Genomic DNA, 21,901 nt, shown 5'->3' with positions numbered 1-21,901 from the left:
CACAACATACTTCTGATAAAAACAGAACTCCCCCTAGAATTTCTCACCAACTGTGACAGTTTTAAAATAGTCTGTATTTTACCCTTTCCTTTTTGAAACAGAGAGAGTGAGAAACATTAGAGAGAGAGAAAGAGAGAAATATTGGGTTGTGTTCCATTTCTACGTACAACGTGAAGAAGAGTGAGTGAGGTTCTAATTCATTCTGTAGGAAAGAATGAAGAAGAATTTAATTTTCTCTTTATTCTGCTGCTAGAAAATGATAGGGGTGATTAACTTTTATGTTTCTGAAGCATTTTCACATGAAAGTCATTTTCAAAGAAACAGCAAGTAATCCTGGTAATTTAGAGTGTGTTTGAGGCACTTTTCAAGGGGACCTCTGTATTTCGGGAGAGATTAGGACAATACCCATGAAGGGTGAGATTCAGATGTATAATTGGCATTTGGTTGTGAAAGATTTACCTGTAAATCCACCTTGACCTCTCTGGACAAAAGACAAAGCCATAAGTGTGGCCAGTGTTGACTTTTTCCTTTCTTTTTTACTTTGCAGTTGTTCTTAAACATCAAAGGACATCTCTGGAAAGAGACCCACAGGTGAATGGTGATAACAGTTGTTCAACATCAGTTCAGCAGCATCAGTTTTCCATCATCTGCCTCAAATTAGGGTTCAATTCCTGTATATTTAGCATGTTCCCTATAATTACAGAGTGAATAAATGAATAAGTAGACGAGAAGAGCTTGTGAGTAAAATACTTCTTAATAGCAGATACTTCCTAATTCCAAAAGTCACTTTTCCTGGACATTGCAGAGAACTACACTTTTTAATTTCTATTATAGATTTACTTCTATAATTACATTTTGCTTAGGTTAATACTGAAACTCATGTTTTTAAGTGCTTTCACACTAATTATGTGAATTTACAAGCTTAGAGGGAGCTGCAGAGCAAGGAGACATCAAGAGTAAGCTAAAAATGTTCCAGTGATAATTCTTAAGTGGGTAATCCAGTTAATTCCTCTAAATGCCAGCATGTGTTACCTATGTGTTCCACCAGCTCCTGCTCCCTCCCAAATAACTAGACTTGAAAGGAGGAACTACCTCTCATGTATGTCTTGCACATTGTCAATGCTTTGTCTGATAAAAGGGGAGGAGGTTAATTATAAATGTTTTCAAACTATGTTCTGTAGACTCCTTTATTTTTTAAAATATTGAAATTCTGGAGATTCACCTTAGGTGACAATAGGTCCCATTCTTAAGTTTTAGTTTTCTTCTTTGTGAGTTGGAAATAGGTTGCTGTAAGGATTAAAATAAATAATTCACATAAAGAGATGATTAGTTCTTAGCTTACTACAAACGTACAAGACTACTGGGTGTTTTCATTATTACTCTTGTTCTATGCTCTGTAGAGCTCTATGCTCTACAGGGCTTTCCTGGTGGCTCAGACAGTGAAGAATTCGCCTGAACTGCAGGAGAGCCAGGTTCAATCCCTGGGTCAGGAAGATCCCTCAAGAAGGGAATGGCTTCCCACTTCAGTATTCTTGCCTGAAGAATTCCATGGACAGAGGAGCCTGGTGGGCTCCAGTCCATGGCATTGCAAAGAGTCAGACACGACTGAGTGACTAACACATGACATGCTCTATAGAGTAATTTAGCATGGATTTTGGCTCTTTTATAAAACTGTTAGCAGTTGGATTATCTTTGTCAATACCAAGCACATAGGATAGTCCTTCACAAAATTTTCACCACTAAAAAACTCTCCCTGCTTTTGTGACATGCTAAATGAACTCCTTTTCTTAAGTAATTAAAAAAATTAATCAAAGATGCTTAACTGTCAGTTGGAGCTTCTGACTGACAAGACATAATCAGTGCTATAATAAACTGATATAATTCCAGGTGTTTGGTGAGTTAATACTTTCCTTTGGCCTTTAAAAACTATGACTTATATTAGCTCAAAGATCCTCATAATTACCTACTATACACATAACCATATTTAAAGACCCCAGTTTATCTGCCAGTTTGTATTTCTCTAGGGCAGAATGTTGGACAGAAAAGGGTATAGCAGTAAGTAGTTCAACTGTTTTATTTAAAAGATACAGAACCTGAGTCCAGAGTGGTCATGTGATTTCTAATGTGAGAGACTAGGATCAGATCTTCAAATGCCAGTAAAATTGTTCCTTGGCATCTGGAGGGTATTGGTTCAAGAAGTCTCCACGAGTATCAGAATTCCATTATATAAAATGACATAGCACAATGAATACCAGTTGATTCTTCACATTCATGGATACAGAGCACCAACTGTGCTATACTTTTCCCCATGTACCACATGAATGTCCACATAAAGGGAAACTGAATCATCCTTTGATATCTTAGTGCATTTTTATTTGGAAGGTTGAGAATCAAGGTTATTTGCCCACAATAAAGGTAACAGTCAACAGTGACTGGGCAGTTCCCATGTATAGTCCCAATGCTAATACATATAATGCTTTATATATACAATCTCATTAAACATTTGTAATGATTTCGTAAGGTAAGTACTATCCTTATCTCTGTTTTACAGCTGGGGAATCATGCTCAGTGAGGTTAAGAATTCAGATTGTCAATTGTAAGCCAGGATTCCCAATGAGGCAGCCATGACTCTAGGCTTGTCCAGGGTCTCCTCTTTAACCATTCCACAGAATTGCCTCTACCACCTGATCCTTGTATGAAACAGATGGAAGATAACGTATGGTGTCTATGGTGGCTTACCTCAGGAACTTAGGACAATTATGTAAATAAAGGCAGAGTCATGGATTCCAGCCTGGAAAAATCAAGCAACTTTGGTCTATCCCCTGTTCATAGACAGCATTCTTATCCAAGCTACTTGTCTTGTGAGGGTAGTCATGGCTTAATGGAAGCCCAGTGAAAAGATGGCTCCAGCAGTGAAAACCCTTCATAACCCCTGCACGTTTAACTGACAAATTTAACCATTTAAGAACTGAGAAGGGGGAATAGGGAGACCACAGAAGTACCCAAATAGCCATCGTAAAGCTCTGTCCATGCATCTCTTTATTTAGGAGAATCCATCCAATACTTTACTCTTTCCAGACACATTTCCTTCATGAATTGCTTTTGCCTGTTCTTTGTCTATTTTTCACTCCAGTGGTTTTAAAATTTGTTTGCAAGAACTCTTTACATACTAAGCCTATTAATCCTTGGGCTGTCATAAATGTATAGCTATTTTTCTATCTATTGTTTGCTTTATGACTTTATTATTCTTTACACTTAAAGTTGTTATCGTTTTATGTAATAAAATCAATCCTTTTCTTTATTATTTCTGCTTTGTGTATGATAGAAGATACACTCCTATCCCAAGAAAATATTAGTATTCACAAATATTTCTTCTATGGTTTTCATAGTGTCTCTTTTGTACTTTTAAAACTTTAATTGGAATTACCTTTGGCATTTGGTAAAATGGACTGACTTCCCTATTCCCAAATTTTTAGTCTTTTAATCCAATCATTTGGTGAATAATCTACCCCTTCTGTTTATTTGAAACATTCTAATTTTTGATAACATATAATTTCATCTGCAATTTCTATGGTATTTCATCAATGCATTTCTTCATCAGCATAATACTATTAATAGTTTCAATTATTGTTGGGAATGTACTTAATTTGTACTTTATTTAAGCAATACTGGACTGGGTTTCTCATCTCTGTCCTTGGTAAATTATAAGTAGCAATCTCAAGGCTCTTAAAGGGACTGTGAACACAGCAAGAAATGATTATGTTCAGCCTAACTGAAAGGTGGGAGGCAGAAAACATTACAAAGTAGTTTTGAAGACCCAATCAAAGTTATTTGGGATTACTTAATATAAGTCAAAACTCTTTAAAGATCTTAAAAACCTCTGAGACTTCCACTAAATGATTGATATTAATAAAGAACTCAGGTTATAAAAATATTCCAGGAGTTCCCTGGTTGCCTAGTGGTTAGGATTCTGGGCTTTTAGTGCTGCAATCTGGGTTCAATCACTGGTTGGGGAACTAAGATCCCACAAGCAGCACTGTGTGGCCAAAAATAACAACAAAAAAAATTTCAGATATTTACAGATTCAGATCCAGTCTTTGTACTAAATTGGGTCATAGTGAAGAATGGGGAAAACTCAGACACTGCTCTGTCATATGCAATAGATTTTGGCCCCTATTTATAATATATGCAAAATATAGAAGAAGTAAACTGAAATCAAAATTTAAATCAGCTCACAAAATAGTCAAATCAATTACTTGGCAAGTGTGCATTTTCCTCTTCGGAAAACTGCTTGTGGTAACATTCAAATTTTGTAAAGATAACTCTACAGAATGCGTCGTTGTGAAGTCGTGAAGTCGCTCAGTCATGTCCGACTCTTTGCGATCCCATGGACTGTAGTCTACCAGGCTTCTCTGTCCATGGGATTTTCCAGGCAAGAGTACTGGAGTGGGTTGCCACCTAGATAAACCATGTTACTTTAACCTAGGGTACAACTGGGACAACTGGAATTCTGAAAGAAATAACTGAGCTTTGACATGCTCATAACAACTAATTCTGTCTTTTCTAAAAACTCTTCCCTTCTCTCTTCCCATCAGTGCAAGGTCTAAGGATAAGTAGCAACACCTGATAGAGCTTGAGGGGTTCTTACTCACAATTGTGTGCTTTTTCATCGCTCTAAGGAGAAATCTGATAATAGCGCTGAGTGAACAATGGGCTAAAATGTTCATGTGGAAGAGGAAGAGGCCGAGGCCATGGCCGGTTTTATGTGAAAGTCGTTCAGCTGTGTCTGACTCTTTGCGATCCCATGGACCATATAGTCCATGGAATTCTCCAGGCCAGAACACTGGAGTGGGTACCCTTTCCCTCTGCAGGCGTTCTTCCCAACCCAGGGATTGAACCCAGATCTCCCACATTGCAGATGGGTTCTTTACCAGCTGAGCCACAAGGGAAGCCTAAGAATACTGGAGTGGGTAGCATATCCCTTCTCCAGGGGATCTTCCTGACCCAGGAATCGAACTGGGGTCTCCTGCATTGCAGGTGGATTCTTTACCAACTGAGCTGTCAGGGAAGCCCATTTTTATAGTTTTAGGGAACCCGTCTTATAGTTTTATAGCCATAGGGGAGACCAGTTTTACAGTTCTATTTTAAAATAAAAAAAATTGTTCTCATTCCATAAAACATACAGCTCTTACATGAGTAGCTTGATAAGTTTTGACAAATATGTGTACCTGTGTAACCAATGTTTACATCAAGATATAGAACATTTCTTTCACCCTAGAGAATTTCAGTGTCATACCCAGTTAACCCTCTTTCACTAAAGAAGTATTTTTCTTATTTTCTAATGTTATAGGCTAGTTTGGCTTATTTTTATAATTCAGATACATGCAATCACATTATCATATGTGCTTTTTGGGAAGGAAAGGCTGGCTTCTTTCAGCCAAATGTTTTTGATGTGCATCCACGTGGTTACCTGTGTCAATAATTTGTGTGTGTGTGTGTGAGTGTGTGTGTGTTCAGTCATGTCTAACTCTTTGTGTCCCCATGGACTGCAGCCTGCCAGGCTCCTCTGTCCAGTGGATTTCCCAGACAAGAATAGTGGAGTGGGCTGCCATTCCCTCCTCCAGGGAATCTTCCCGACCCAGAGATCTAACCTGCGTCTCTTGCATCCCATGCATTGGCAGGTGGATTCTTTACCACTAGTGCCACCTGGGAAGTCCAATAATTTGCTGTTTATTGCTGAGCAGTAGTTCATTGTATGAATATATCACTGCTGTTTTATCCATTCACATGTTGATACACATTTAGGTTGTTTCTAGCCAAAGGTTATATCAATAAAGTTCCTATGAATATTGTTGTATGTGTTGTTTTTTGGGCTTTTTTGTGGATATGTGTTTTCATTTCTCTTGGGTAAATATCTGAGAGTAGACATTCTGGATTAAAGGGCAGGTGTATGAACTGCCATCATGATTTCCCATAGTGGTTGTAATATCTTAATGTCTAAAAAGGAATGTGTGAGAATTCATGTTTTGCACATCCTTCCCAATATTTGGTACTGTCAAATTTAATTTCACTGTATCTATTCTAACTGGTTTGAAGTAGTATCTCATATGAGTGCTGAGTCACTTCAGTCATATCCAACTCAGTGCAACCCTATGGACTGTAGCCTGCCAGGCTCCTCTGCGTATGGGATTCTCCAGGCAAGAATACTAGAGTGAGTTGCTGTGCCCTCCTTCAGGGGATCTTCCTGACCCAGGGACTGAACCCACGTCTCTTATGTCTCCTGCATTGGCAGGCAGGTTCTTTACCACTAGTGCCACCTTATGAGTGTTATAAATGCTCTTTCTTCTTGAAAATAGTAATTTGTTTTATGTATTTGGCTGTGCTGTGTCCTAGTTGAAGCACTCAGGATCTTTAATCTTTGTTTTGGCCTCCAGAATCTTTTTAGTTGCAGCATGTGGGATGTTCTTTAGTTGTGGCATATGAACTCTCAGTTGCAGCATGTAGCATCTAGTTCCCTGACCAGGGTTGGAACCTGGGCCCCCTGCATTGGGAGCTCAGGGTTTTAGCCACAGGACCACCAGGGAAGTCCCTAAATGTACTTTCTTAATGACTATGATGATCACATTTTTAGGAGTTTATTGCCCATTCAGACTTTTGCCCATTTAAAAAAGTTGACTATCATTTTATTGTTGGTTTATGAGAAATCTTTACATATTCTGGACACATGTCATTTATCAGAAATATTGCAAATATTTTCCTTCATTCTGAGACTTGTTTAAAAATTTTTTAATGGTCATTTTAGGAACAGAACTTGAAAATTCTGATGATGTTTAAATTCTTAATCCCTCCCATAGTTGATGCTTCTTTTATGCATCCGGTCTAAGAACACTTTGTCTATTTCAAAGTGTTTGTTTCTTCTAAAGGTTTTCAGTTTTGATTAGATGTATGATCCATCTCACATTAATGTATATGTATGGTATGAGTTAGGGATCCAGGTTTACTTTTTTCCATATAAATATCTACTTCCAAATATTGAAAATATTTTACTTTTATTATTGAATTATCTTGATGCCTGTGTAAAAATTGATTGCTAACATGTTGGACTATTTCTGGATCTTTCTCTAGAACTCCAGACTCAGATATCTAAATGCCTTACTTGACAGTGCTACTTAGATATCTAATAGACATCTCAGGTCTCCTGCATTGCAGGCAGGTTCTTTACCAGCTGAGCTACAGGGGAAGCCCATCTCAAGTTCAATGTATCCCCAAACTAAATTCCTTCTTTCCCTTCAAACCTGTTCTACATGTGGCCTTCGCTGTCTCACTTTGTCATAATTCCCTTCTTTAATCATTCAGGCTAAAGAGCTTGGCGTTATGGTAGACACTCTCTCCTGCACCTTATATTTGCAAAGTGTACAAGTTTACTTTCCACGTCTGTAGCCTCCATCATGACAGTACTGATCTCTGCTTCCACCCTTGCCCCCAAGTATCTACTTTCAAACTGTTGGAGTTTCAATAACTTTTGACTTATGAATACTTAAATTACTCTGCTGAAAACACTCCAAGGACTCTCCCTTTGCACAGAAGAAAAGCTGCTGCTAAGTCGCTTCAGTCGTGTCTGACTCTGTGCAACCCCATAGACGGCAGCCCACCAGGCTCCCCCGTCCCTGGGATTCTCCAGGCAAGAACACTGGAGTGGGTTGCCATTTCCTTCTCCAATGCATGAAAGTGAAAAGTGAAAGTGAAGTCGCTCAGTCGTGTCCGACTCTAGTGACCCCACGGACTGCAGCCTACCAGGCTCCTCAAGGACGTGAAAATGATTTCCATATCCTCCAAACCCTTTCTGGCCCCATCTTCTACCTATTCCTATTCCTCTTACTCATCAATAGCCTCCCCTGCCCCATGGCTTGACAGCCGGTGGCTCTCACCTCAGGGTCTTAGCAGTTGCTGTTTCCTCTGCTTGGAATGCTCTTTCCCCATATTTCTTCATGGTTTTGATCAAATGGCACCTTACCAGTGAGGTCTCACCTGATTATTTATTTAAAATTGTATTCCTCCCCAGCAGTTATCACCTTTTACTATCTTAGAAAAAAACATATTTCACTTGTTTATGGAACAGGAATATTTGTCTGTGTCCTGCTGTTTATTCAGCATCCTGGAACACAGTAGACACCCAGTGGATATGTGTTAAACAGGCAAATTAATTCCTTCCCACTAGGGGCTGCAAGGTGTTTTGGGGCATGGAAATAAAGACTCAGACTGAAACAAATTTGCTATTAATTTTGAGACTCTTAAGTCTTTGTCAGAGTACCCTTTAGGACTAATTTCTAAAAACTAAAATAGTAACTGAAAATTCAAGGATTAAAAGTACAGCATTCTTCCCACTGAGTCCCCTGTGCTCTGTTCCTAGTAGAGAACTTGTCTCAGTTTAAAGAAGTAAGACAGAAATGTACTGAACACATTTCAGAAATACAGTCAACTAAAACAACAGAAAATTTAAGGTTTAATACAGATTTAGGCTTCAGTTATTTTCAAAATTTGAGAGTCCCCAGGACAGCAAGGATATCAAACCAGTCAATTCTAAAGGAAATCAACCCTGAATATACATTGGAAGGACTGGTGCTGAAGCTGAAGCTCTATACTTTGGCCACCTGATGCGAAGACCTGATCGCTGGAAAAGACCCTGATGCTGGGAAAGATTGAAGGCAGGAGGAGAAGGGGGCAACAGAGGATGAGATGGTTGAATGGCATCACCAACTCAATGGACATGAGTTTGAGGAAACTCCAGGAGATAGCGAAGGACAGGGAAGCCTGGCTTGCTGCAGTTCATGAGGTTGCAAAGAGTGGACACAGCTTAGTGACCAAACAACAACAAAATTTGCAAAATGTGTCATTTCCAAACAATGCCGGTAAACAAGGAGTTATTATATGCATTATCAGTATGGTTATATAGCCCATTATATAGCTGTTGAATGCCAGGCAATATGCTTAGGACTTTGCATGTATTATTTAAGTTAATCCTCACACCAATACTATAAGACTACAGTACTGTAAGTACATATACATTTTAGACTTGAGGAGCTTGAAACTTACAGAAGTTAATCTGACAGCTGCTTGTATACTTCTTTAAGAGCATCACATTGAAAAATGAACTCTGAATTCCCAATGCCCATTCCCCAGGCAAAGGGTTCTTCAAAACTCCTGTCCCATTAGAATGTGGCCACGCCTAGACTTGCAAATGCAAGAAGGCAAAATGGTTGTCTGAGTAGGCCTTACAAATAGCTGAGAAAAGAAGCAAAGTGAAAGACAAAGGAGAAAAGGAAAGATATACCCATCTGAATGCAGAGTTCCAAAGAAGAGCAAGAAGAGATAAGAAAGTCTTCCTAAGTGAACAATGCAAAGAAATAGAGGAAAACAACAGAATGGGAAAGACTAGAGATCTCTTCAAGAAAATTAGAGATACCATTATTTCATGCAAAATGGGCACAATAAAGGACAGAAATTGTATGGACCTAACAGAAGCAGAAGATACTAAGAAGAGATGGCAGAAATACACAGAAGAACTACACAAAAAAGATCTTAATGACCCAGATAACCACGATGGTATGATCACTCACCTATTTTGGAATGCAAAGTCAAGTGGGCCTTAAGAAGTATCACTATGAGCAAAGCTAGTGGAGGTGATGGAATTCCAGCTAAGCTATTTCAAATCCTAAAAGATGATGCTGTACTAAATATGTCAGCAAATTTGGAAAACTCAGCAGTGGCCACAGGACTGGAAAAGGTCAGTTTTCATTCCAATCCCAAAGAAGGGCAATCCTAAAGACTGGTTAAATCTACTGTTAGGTATTTATTATTTTCTGCCTAACTTCTGACCCCAACTCCCCCACTACCAGAGAGAATGGTGTATAAAAATATGAATAGCAACTTCAGGGTTACCTTGCTACTATCCAACTACTCCAAAAGGAAAATACCCTGGGCACTCTGAAGCCCACAGGCAGATTAATTTTTGTCCACTGATCTCCAAACTGACATACAGTTGGAAAAGATGCATGTGTTTCAAAAAAGAAAAAAACTTCCAAGATATATTTCTAGTCCAGCTTTAGGACTTATCATAAAGAGCCCTCCCCATACCTCTGATGACACATACAAATAAGCAAAGAGATAAGTTGTACTTAAGCTTACAATGAATTCCAGGATTTACAAGAAAGATCCTGGGCTTTGTGAGGTTGAACAAATGTGCCCTCTGTGAAAGGAGAGATTAATCTGAGGTTCAGGTCCTCTTGGAAGCTGCTGAACCACCCCTGGGAGTTTCAATGTCATGATGTTCTAGTTGGTTCCCTGATATTATCTTTTTCTGATCTTTGCAGCCTTCAGTCACTTTGCCCACAACTACGGCTCAGCCTGTCTTTAGAATCAAATCTGCTTTTTCATGAAACCTCTCCAGTTGGTTCACTGACTTTCGATGATCTCCAATTTCTTCCCAATGTCCCAGAAATGTGCTCATACTTTGTTTTCCCAACACTCAGTTTCTCCCTGACCCTTATGCCAGTAACTATAGCACTGGGGCTTACCCTTTTCCATAAGTTTCTTCCTTTCTTTCCTTTCCTCAACCCTCCTAGGTTAGTCGCTGAAACGGAGTTCCTGTGGCAGCACAGTTTCCATGACTTTTCCTGGGTCTTCTTCAGGTTACCTCGTGTTTGGCCCTTCGTTTCTGGTTGTTCACTAGGAAGTCTTTCAATAACACATTGTTATGAAACATGAATAGGATGCAGAGAAGGCATTCCAGATCAAGGGAGCTACATGGTGCAAAGATAAGACTTAGGCTTTGCAGCACAGGTTGGAGCTCACATGGAGCCCAATGAAATAACTGACACGATAGGAATATGGGTTTGTACTGGAGAATAGTGAGGACTTTGTTGGGGACACGGCTTGATTTCAGAGAGCCTCAGTGATTGGACTGAGGAATTTTATATTTGATGAAATAGGTAGAACCACAGGAAATGATTGTACATGGGGGTAAAAGACTGAAAGACAAGCTTTAAAAAGATTAGTTTGGCTATTATGATATGTCAGATGAATTTGAGGCAGAGAGACTGTATTTAGGAAGGTTTTAGAGCAACAAAAGAATGAAAAGCCACAGACTTTTGGATAGCCACTTACTTTCGATAGCAAGGGGCAAAACCAAGGAATTCTTTGGAGGAAGAACAAACAAGAGATGGTGACAGACAGCATTTCTTTTCACAAAGCTAAATAGCTGGGAGAAGATGGAGACATGAGGTTGAAAACCCAGATGTTCTCAAATACATATTCAACTCTTAAAGTCAGATAAGCCATACATCCACATTTTAAAAATGTTCTTTGTTTTCTGATAGTTGATGGTTAGTTTGTAGAGGGTTTCCCAGATGGTGCAGTGGTAAAGAATCTGCCTGCCGATATAGGAGATGCAACAGACACAGATTCAATCCGTGGGTCAGGAAGATCTCCTGGAGTAGGAAATGACAACCCATTCCAGTATTCTTGCCTGGAAAATTCCATGGATGGAAGAGCCTGGTGGGCTATAATCCATGGGGGTTGTGAAGAGTCTGACATGAGTGAGTACACACACACATTTTGTAAACACAAACATGCCATGCATACTCAGGGTCAACAACATTCAGGAAAAAGTTCATAAATTTTGACTACACTGGAGAGCTTAGTCAGTGTGATACTAAATCGTAAAGATAGTTTGGATAGAGGCCTAAGTAAACTTCAGGAATTAAAGATTGAAAATGATTTTATAACATATTTCTTTCATGGATACTCCTGGAATGACCTGCTTGCCTCCAATCACCTGGGAATAACATAGAGTGGGCCATTAACCAAAAAATGTGAATTTTATTCTTTTGGCCTGGAGAGAGAGTGGGTTGGCAGGTCTTATTTTGTTTCTTGGAAGAGTAGAATTTGTTTAGAGACAGAATGATGTTCTATATTGTAGACAAAACAGATACTTTGAATGCCAGACCAACTCGGGCACTAATTTCATCTCTGCTATTTAGCAGCTATGTAATCTGGGCAAAGACACTTTATCAGTGAGGTGGTTGATTTCTTATTTGCAAAATAAGGGTAATGGTACATAATTCATGAGGCTGTTTGCAACACTTCAATGAGGTAACATGGTATTAATGACTGCTGTATGGAAGGTACTCACTCCCTTCCTCGCAAAACTTTCAGAAAGGTTCGTTTGCATAGCTAAGCCCTAGACAGGTTCAGTTTGATTCCTGGGTCAGAAATGGCAACTCACTCCCATATTCTTGTTTGGGAAATCCCATGGACAGAGGAGGCTGGTGGGCTACTGTCTATGGGATTGCAGAGAGTTGAACATGACTGAGCACTCATGCAGCACAGCAGCAGACAGGTTATCTTGATTAAACCTTAGGGAACTAGTGCAGAGTTTATTGAGGATTGGAACAAATGTACGTGTAACCAATGCTGCTACTGCTAAGTCGCTTCAGTCGTGTCCGACTCTGTGCAACCCCATAGACGCCAGCCCACCAGGCTCCGTCGTCCCTGGGATTCTCCAGGCAAGAACACCAGAGTGGGTTGCCATTTCCTTCTCCAATGCATGAAAGTGAAAAGTGAAAGTAAAGTCGCTCAGTCATGTCTGACTCCTAGCGACCACATGGACTGTAGTCCACCAGGCTCCTCCATCCATGGGAGTTTCCAGCCAAGAGTACTGGAGTGGGGTGCCAGGGCCTTCTCCGGTAACCAATGCTACTTCTTATCAAACTGCTTTAGGGTATTGCCCCTAGTAGACAAGTAAGAACAGAGACAGAGGTGGTGCTTCAAAAAAAAAAAAAGTGAGAAACTAAGCAAGGAAATCAACCCAAGGCATCAATTATAAATCCATCCCAAGTTGGAGCAGATTTATTTCCATTTTTGAAGGAAAGTGATTGTATCAGTTAATAGATGGAAGGGTCGACAATACAAAGGTGAAGAAAGGACCAAATCATGGTAATGGGACAATAAATCCAATGCTTCTGAGGAAGCCAAAAATGAAAATATAAAAATCAACAAAAGAAATACGTCTGACTTTGTTTTTGGAAGCAGATGTTTTTGTGGCTAGATGGCAAATCCTCATTCACAATGCGAATGATTGTGTCTTAGGCTGCACAGGAAACGCTGATTTAGTATTTGGGAGATTTTTATTAAGAAATTAAATCTCAGTTTGGTGGAAAACAAGGATGAGTGATTAATAATCAAACTGAAGGATGAAAGGATAACAAAGGGACAAAGCAAGTTTGAATAAAGGAAGAAAAATGAGACAGAAACTTATTAAGGAAACCAGGCTACATTATGTCTTTCAAGTCCACATAGTACCTCCAAACAAGAATAGCCATTACTGAGGTAATGGGCTAGGATTTAGAAAACCAATAGGTTTTTTTCTGTGTATATTCTGGGCATAGATGTCCCAACAGAAAAATATAGAATTACTCATTGGTAAAACTGGAGTTTTACCTTAAAACGGGGACAAATAAAATCCAAATAACTCATATATATCATTTAATTTGTTCATGAATCCAGCCTGAAAGAAGGAGACAAACAAAAGGAGCAAAGGAAGGCGATTTAAGAGGGAACGATTCTTTGAAGACATTTTAGACTGAGATGAGAATCTCTGACTTCATATAGGTCAAGGGAGGGAGCCCATATCAGCTTTTGAGAAGATAAATGAGGGCCATGGAATGGAAGAGAATGATTTCTGAAGACAGTTGTATGGAAAACTTTCCAATTATGTGCTCCTTGAGAGAGGACATCATGTCTCTTCAGTATGCATGAGGAATGTATTTGGCGTTCCCCTTCGGTGCTTTTATCCTAACTCCAGAAATGGAAACCTGAAAGGAGATGATATGAATTCAAAGAAATTCCACTTCTCTATTATTTGAACAATGCTTTTTACAACACCAACTAAAAAATTAAGCCAACTCTTAGGAACTCAACTCTTTGATTTTCCAGATCCTTGCCCCATGCTATCGGTATGTTTTTCTTTCTACTTTTTACCCACTTGACATTGAAAATTGAGTTGGAGGACCATTACATAGACAAATATCTGTGGATTTGTCCACCAATACAGTGTCCTATCTGTGATAAGTTTTATTATTTAGAATTTAAATGTGTAATTAGTGGGGGAAAAGACCTAGAAAAATAACTAAGAAGTTAATCATAAATTAACTTAGTGCAGTGTATATTGAATGAATGGCTGTCAATATCTCCCTTAGCAAACATGAGAAACACACTGAGCCAAAGGCACACTCACCAACCTCCAGGACCTTCATACTCTCATCTCAACCCCCACCAAGCCTCCTTCTGATGTTGGGTGGGCTGACGCACAGGCAAGAAGTAGTGAGGAGCCAGGGGTAAGCCCCTTTCAGGGAATGGAGAATTGACGTTAGCAATCAGACTCAATTTCTAGCTCTCACTAAGTTTATGGATATTAACTGAATTTGAGAGCAAACCCTCCAAGGAACTTAGCTGAAATCATCTCATAAATCTTTTAAGATAAGTTAGGATGCCAGGTCTGAAGAGGCTTCATGATGAATGATAAAACAGAGGCGCCTGTGTGGCATGCCCCTGAGGAAAGCAAGTGAGCAATGTGGAATGAGAACCAAACTCTATATGCACTTAAAGGGCAAAAGACAACCACCCCACAAACTCCTGCAGTTGTTGTTTTAATGGCTTATTTATGGTGCTACAGAGCCAGACGTGTTTACTCTGCCCCGCAGTTAGTTATCATTATACTCAAAGATTCAGCTAATGAATTCTTCCCAGTGAAGAAAAAAAAAAAACCTCCTTGTTATAATGGGGTAGTAGTTTGGCCTGTCATCAGGTTAATGAAGCCAATCATTATTTTCGGGGACTGCTAAAATTATCTAGGAATCCCCTGTCCCCGGGCAGATAGACCCGAAGTTTTCAGCTGACCTTCACTGCTTCTGCCATTACGGCAGTAAATCTCCCTGGAAGGCAGACAGCACTTGGGTGATTTTAGAGAGGGCAAAGGAGCAGAATTATAGGTTGTCTGGGAAGGGTTGAAAGATTAGTCCTCTAGAGGGAAAAACTGCAATGAATCATCTTGAAGGGCAACTACCACTTAGGGTCAAAGTTTAAATGTCTGTAACCAGTGTTTTAGTTTGACTTGCTGCTGGGATAATTAATGCTCTCAGTTCTTGGAATAATTGAAAACAAAGCATTACATTTAGACTTTTAGAATAGACGAATTCATTTCAGAAAACAAAAAGGATGTTCATAAAAAAAAAAAAAAAACACCTGCCTATCAGTTGCTGAGCACATGAACACATGAAGACAAATACTGATGACTTACTTTTCTGAAATGAGTAATTCACCCCCTTTTTTTTAAACCATAAAAGGATACGATGGATTTCTTTAGAACAAGAATGGTGGAATAATATTAGGGTAGAGCCTCAAGTTCTTTTTCTTTAAGTGCTTCTTTTGTGCATATAACTTAATTTGTAGACATGGTAAAGCTTTGGTTTCAAGAGCCACAGAAGATCTTGGAAAGAATCAGTCTGTTGATCATGCTGTCTACAGAGGTGGTTGCAGACCCCGAGCCCGAGGCAACATATCTCAAATGTTTGTCGTGTGTTGTCTCCTGCACACATGGCTTAACCAACAAGGTAGTGCCTTAAAGTAGCCTTTCTCCTCAGCAGCAAATAGCATGTTTAATAATCTAGTTAGATTTTAAATATTTCCAGTTTTTAAGAAATTAATACAGTGCCAGATAACTGGAGAGCAACAATATAAAACATTTTGTTGCACCAGAAAAAAAGCCTCAAATCCCAGTCTTTTGTATTATAGTCTGATTGAGTTAATTTGTCCTGACTTATACCAGGAAATAGATTTAACGTTAATGTTTGAGAATCTTTACAAATTCAAGTCTTCCAGATATTCCTAATTCTCTAAATATCTGTAGTCAATCTGATAATGTATAAAGTGTGAAGTAGGATTTCTCTCGTGGTTCAGCGGTTAAGAATCTGCCTGCCAATGCAGGGGACACGTGTTCAATCCCTGCTCCGGGAAGATCCCACATGCCATGTAGCGACTAAGCTCGTGCGTCACACCTACTGAAGCCTGTGTGCCCTAGAGCCTGTGCGCTGCAAGAGAAACCACCGCAATGAGAAGCCCGTGCACCACAACTAAGAGCAGCCCCTGCTTACCACAACTAGAGAAAGCCCACGTGCAGCAACAAAGACCCAGTGCAACCAAAAGTAAATAAATAAATTTCAAAAGTTTTTAAAAAGTGTGAAGTAGGAGTCTATGACAAAAGAAGGCATTGGTAAATCACAGAGACTTGCAAACATTATTTTCAGGTGTTGTCTGAGAATCAGGTTAACTGAACTGAGCGTCTTTGTGGGTGACTGACTAATTCCAGACGCCTCTGCTGACATGTGCCACTGCACCTGGGGCAGTTGGCTGTCTCAGTGCTCTGATTTGGGGCAAGTAATTCTTGAACTCTGCCTTGGTTTCCACCATTGTCCACCTACTCAGAATAGTTATGCCTTTCAAATGCCCTATGGGAAAATGCAGTGAAAATGCAATCTTTCATTTTTAGGGCTGCTATTTCTCCTCCTAAGCCTTTTCCTAAGGAAAAGACCTTGATGCTGGGAAAGACTGAAGGCAGGAGGAGAGGGGATGACAGAGGATGAGATGATTGGATGGTATCACTGACTTAATACACATGATTTTGAGCAAGCTCTGGGAGGTGGTAAAGGACAGGGAAGTCTGGCATGCTGTAGTCCACAGGGTCGCAAAGAGTCGGACATGACTGAGCAACTGAAGAGCAACAAGCCAGATTACACGAGGAAGTGTGTGGCTTTGGTCATGGTCAAACTAGCTGCCACTAACTATGTCAACTTTGGCTTCTAATGAGATCCGTTTGGATACTGAGAGGGAGCCTGGATGTCTGGTCTGTTGCTATCAAGACCTGGCAGGTGGAACCAGAAACAATTATGCAGGTAAAACTAATCTCTCCCTTGCCCCTGCAAAAAGAAAAAAAAAAAAAAAAAACCCAAACCCAACAAACAAAAACACCCTCATTTCTGCCAGCTAACTCATCAGGTATCTTGAAAGGAAATATTACAAAAAAATTTTCTCTATTATTGCTATGTCACCTCTGCTTTACTTATTTTTTACATGTTTCATGGAAGTCAGTCCTTGCATCTCCATCTTCAAGGACTGGTAGCCAAAGTAGAGTTTTATGGAGGCCACAGAACAGAGCTGTCTATTTTCTTGTGTGAAGATCCATCTCTGGGGAAAAACTTGGCCCTCACAGTGACCCAAACCAGCTTTAATGATATAGCCAGACAATGACAATGATCTCAGTCCATCCACAGGCTTAAATCATTGCTTGGATGTGTTCAACTGGCAGTAGTAAAGTTTTTTCAACTAGGGTTTCACGTGTATTTCTGGTTCCATCCCTAATCCTTGTTCATCTTGTTATTATAATAACCTTGCCAAGAGCATTGTACCTTCTGCGAATCTAACAGTTAGATCTCCAGATCTGATTGACTAGATCAGCTTGCAGGTTATGTTTGTTTGCAGCTTGCAGAGTTCAGCTCTCTACACTCATTAGAGCTAATTGTACCTGGGCACCTTCTGTGTGTGGCACTTGAAGCTCCATGCCAGGGCTGGCACGGTATGTGCATCCTTTGATAACATGACTGTTGAGGATTAAGAAGTAATTAAAATGACAGTCCATGACAATCAGTATATCAACAACACTGAAGGAAGCGTGCTGTCTTAAAGGCTTAGAACTGTGTGCCAAGCACCTGATGCTTAGAGATCTTCTGGAATGGACAAACCCTCTCCCTTCTCAGAGCGGCGGGTAATGTCATTTGGCTGCAAGTCGGTCTTTAATTATGGTGAGACTGCTCAATGCACCCCAGTGGCCTTACTGCTTACTCTTCCCCATTAATTCTGAAGTTGTAACCCAAGTCCAGAGCTGTTTTGGTGTGACCCTGAGGTTACTTGAGTTTTCCATTTGTGTTTAAGTAAATAACTGTGATCAGTAATTTCCCTCTGGAACTCTTAAAGTATGGCAATTACATGAAACCTGCTTGGCTCTGTCACACACTCCCAGAGTTAGAAATAAGTGCATCAGGCATTTGGAATGGTAATTTCCAAGATATGCTTGAGCCCCTCAGTAGTTGTGTGTTCCCTCTTTGCCTCATCAATATTCCCATTGTCGTTTTTAATTGCACAAACTCAAGGAGATAAGGTAAATTGAGAGTATATTATTTTAAGCCACAGAAAAGAGATGATTTCTATTCTCTACCACTAAGCTAAAACCATATATTTGCTCCAAGTATAAAAGCTAACGCTTGGGGCTATATTTTCTTGTTTGACTATCTTTTTTTTTTTTGGCTGAAAAAGTATATTGATATTTCTAAAGTAAACTATACTGTAGTTGGCTAGGAGACAGGCTGAGTTGGGAAAATGAATTAAATAAAGTGCATGTCTGAGTACCCATTTAGAAGAGTATTCACATTCTCAATAGCTCTTAAAGAAAGGCAATACATAATCAATAATGATGTACTGCTGGTTTTTCTAAAAACCAAACCCTCTGTGTAGCCAATGTGTAGCTCTCTGAGAAATCAATGGACATTAATTTTACAGAACCACAAGTCAAATTTATAAGTGGAGAGAAATAAAAATCTTAACACATCAAGTTCATAAAAATTAGGTAAGTATTTAATTATGCAGCCTATTTTGCTGCCTTGTAGAAATTCTAGAATACAAATAGTACTATAGAGTTTTATGATGACTAAACCATAAGCGGATGTTATAAAGTCCAATAATTTAAGAAATGACAGAGCATGATAAAGTGGATAAAATAGGCAATAAAGTTGAAAGGCTCCAAATCTTCTAAAAATAAAACTCTGTCAAATTTCACCATGTAACTTCATAACTATCAGACACTGAGCAAGTCCCTTCATATCCCTGAGCTTCAGTTCCTTCATTTGTGAAACTGAAATTTTACTCAGGTCACAGGGTTACTGTGGAGACAAGTGAAATATTTATGACATTGTATTTAAAAACCATAATGCACAGTGCAAATACTATTCTAACAATATTTTTCATCACATGGCAAACGTTCTTTAAGGACTGTAACCTTTGCTATTACTATGAAGAGCTCACTAGAGTGCTGGCCATGGTTACATTTAAAATTTTTTTCATAGATATTTCCGCCTATAATTTGGATCAACGGTCTATTATGGGATATTAGTGACTAGTTCAGTTTAGTTCAGTCACTCAGTCATGTCTGACTCTTTGCGACCCCATGAACTGCAGCACACCAGGCTTCCCTGTCCGTCATCAACTCCCGGAGCATACTCAAACTCATGTCCATAGAGTCGGTGATGCCATCCAACCATCTCATCCTCTGTCGTTCCCTTCTTCTCCTGCCTTCAATCTTTCCCAGCATCAGGGTCTTTCCCAATGAGTCAGTTCTTCGCATCAGGTGGCCAAAGTATTGAAGTTTCAGCTTCACATCAGTCCTTCCAATGAATATTCAGGACTGATTTCCTTTACTTAGCTTCTTATAGATGTGGATAATAAGAGTTAAATCAAGAAGCTTTCCTACACATATTCTTCCTGGAAATGAATCAAAATGGAAAACTACTAAAATAGCCAATGTGGCTAGAACTCAGTGAGGCACAATAGAAAGACCAGTGCACAGTGTAGGTAGTAAAGAGGATAAAGATGCCTTTCTTGTTCTGATATCTTCTAAATCCCTTCTAATTCCCAGTTGTCTGTGAAGCTTGATGAAGACAAGGATCATGGTTATGAAGTGATCTTTAGAAAAAATTTATTAGAGAGTATGAAGGGGGAAAAGCTGGCCAAGATGGGGTTCCTATAAAGTTGAACCCTAACCTCATGACTATTCCCTTCGGTGAAGGGGTTAGTGAGACATGAGAGGGGGCACCTGTTAGCCCTTAGTGGGTAACACTGCCAGCAGCCAGGGTGGTGGGCACCAGCCAGCCAGCAAAGGGCTCCCAGGTGGGGCACCAAACAGCATCTACCACAACTGCTGCACACTTATTTTACAAAAAGCTATTCTTGGGACCTATCTGGTGGTCAAGTGGTTAAGACTTCATGCTTCTACTGCTAAAAGCATGGGTTTAATCCCTGGTTGGGGAACTAAGATCCTGCATGCCACCCAACATGACCAAGAAAAACAAACAAACAAACAAACAAGACCTATGCTCTGACAGAAAGTCAGATACATGTGTATTACAAATTCTCCTGAAAGTCACTTTCTGCTTTTTGTACCACTCGGTCAAATCACTTTGGACTTTGCCTTAGAACCCGGTAAGTAGGCTTATCTTCCTCACGTACATCTAGCCCATGGCCGTTTCACTAACAATACCATCTTGGTTTACAGAGTCTTCACTGAAAGGAAAATGTGAAGTTGATTTAAGTGGCTTTGACAACTAAGATATTGCTTCTTCTTTTTCATGTTACCTTCCCACTATCCATTTTCTGTAAGTATCTGATTTACTCTCTGATCGACTGTCTAGGGCCAGCAGGGTGAAAAAGGTGTCATTAAAACTAGGCATTAGGCATTTAATTATGTAAATGTCAAACCCAAAATATGTAACTAATAGTGAAGCAAAACTCAGACTGCCTTTCTCAAAGAGCCCCTCCCTTCATAAAAAATTTCCAGAAATATGGGTTTCTAAAGCTAAATAACTTTCCTTTGAGACATGCCACACAGTTGATCTTGCTCTGAGAACTTTGTCATCAACATTCTGTAATTAATTAGTTCCTTGTTTCCTGTTTATTGTCTGCCCTCCGCCGGACTGTAAGTACTGCAGGGGTAGGTGTCTCTACTGTTCACCATTGTATCACCAGCACCCAGCCCAATGTCTGGTTCCTCATAGTGTTGAACAATTATTTACTGGAAAAAAAAAATTACTATGTTTAGCCTCTTGCAGCTTTGAAAATTCTTGAAGTAGTGAAACCTGTTTAAATGGGTTAATTCAGTGTTTGTTAAATTAAGTTATACACAGACCTACTCTTCTCCCCCATTTTGGGAAATAGTACCTTAGAGCAAGAAAAGACAATTCAATAGAGGTTGGAATTTGGCCTTGCCTTTGGTCTAGATGGTGACTGTGATGGCATTCACCTTTTGCCCCTTCCCCAAATCCATTCTCCACCTTCTTCTACCCTGACCTTGTGCTGTGCTAAGTTGCTTCAGTTGTGTCCAACCCTATGGACTGTAGTTGGTTGTGTCGCAACCCTATGGACTGTAGTCCACCAGGGTCCTCTATTCATGGGATTCTCCAGGGAAGGATACTGGAGTGGGTTGCTATGCTCTCTTCCAGGGGATCTTCCTGACTCAGGGACCAAACTTGTGTCTCATACATCTCCTGCATTGAAAGGTGGGTTCTTTACCACTAGCACCACCTGGGACCTTACAGCCTCCATAATCTGGGCTTTATCGACCTCTGGCTTCTTGTTGTATTTGGCCAATGTGAGGCAATGCAAGAGGTCAAAGGGCAGGATTAGAGAAGTATTTCTTTCCTTCTCGCTGTGCTTGGTACTGCAGTCTGTTCATGGATACAACCTTCCATGATAATTGCTCCTCCGCAGTGAATCCCCTTCCATTCTTTAACCTCATCCAGGCTCCAGTGACACTTACCCTTCCTTCTCAAGGGTCAGCTCTCAGGGCGGTAATGACTTCCCCTGGTGCCATCTATCTTAGGGATCCTCAAGTTTGCCTATGCATGTGGGCTAAGTCAATTCAGTTGTGTCTGACTCTTTGCGATCCCATAGATGGTAGCCCAACAGACCCCTCTGTCCATGGGACTCTCCAGGCAAGAATACTGGAGTGGGTTGCTGTGCCCTC

This window comes from Bos indicus, chromosome 2, assembly GCF_029378745.1.
Source record: "Bos indicus isolate NIAB-ARS_2022 breed Sahiwal x Tharparkar chromosome 2, NIAB-ARS_B.indTharparkar_mat_pri_1.0, whole genome shotgun sequence".
NCBI lineage: Eukaryota > Metazoa > Chordata > Mammalia > Artiodactyla > Bovidae > Bos > Bos indicus.
The sequence above is the reverse complement of the archived record's forward strand: the minus strand, read 5'-3'. Positions refer to the sequence as shown.